Raw genomic sequence first — 681 nt, 5'->3', positions numbered from 1 at the left:
TGCTTTCAAGATTATTACTTGAAGGAATTCATAGCAAGAAGGAAAATTCTTACTAAAATACTATTAAAATCATCATGTTTTATGGAAATCATTGGATATAATTGGGCCAGAAAGAAAAAGAATCACTAAAAAAATCTAATGATAAGATGGGGGAATAAATGCTAAGACCTTAAGAGAATGGGAAGAGATGAAGAGTAAGTTCTATGGCCCATTGTATTTCTTCCACCAGACGCCAAGGAGCATCCCTTGGGTAGGACAACGTCAACTGGAAACTATGAAGTGTGCCATATTCTTTTCATCCTCCTTGTCTATCTTCTTGTCCTGGGAATACTAACTACTCCAAGAGTTCATTTTCCACCTTTATACTCTTCCAGGCCCTCTCCACATCTCTGTACTCCCAACCTCCTCAGGGGCCATGCTAATCTCTGTATCATTTCAATTTTAGTATATGTGCTACCAAAGAGAGCACTGCTTACTCTTAATATTGGCAAGTGAATATATTCCAGTCCTGAGATCATATCCTTGAAGTGTAATGGCCTATATGAGCTGTGATCTCAAGATACATGAGGGGTAAAACAAAACAGAAACCAACCAAAACCACACCTTTACTTCATGAAGTTCCGTGTATCTCCACCCCTGCCTGACCACCCATCTAATTTGTTACATAGTCATTATTTTTTT

At 38.2% G+C, this 681-nt stretch overlaps 1 pseudogene; it reads right to left on the bottom strand.

Annotated features, from left to right (window-relative positions):
* Nucleotides 1-407: 407 nt before the first annotated feature.
* On the bottom strand, nucleotides 408-469 carry LOC116276047 (annotated as a pseudogene).
* Nucleotides 470-681: the final 212 nt, after the last annotated feature.

Source organism: Papio anubis, chromosome 7 (genome assembly GCF_008728515.1).
Source record: "Papio anubis isolate 15944 chromosome 7, Panubis1.0, whole genome shotgun sequence".
In the NCBI taxonomy this organism is placed as follows: domain Eukaryota; kingdom Metazoa; phylum Chordata; class Mammalia; order Primates; family Cercopithecidae; genus Papio; species Papio anubis.
The sequence above is the reverse complement of the archived record's forward strand: the minus strand, read 5'-3'. Positions and strand labels throughout refer to the sequence as shown.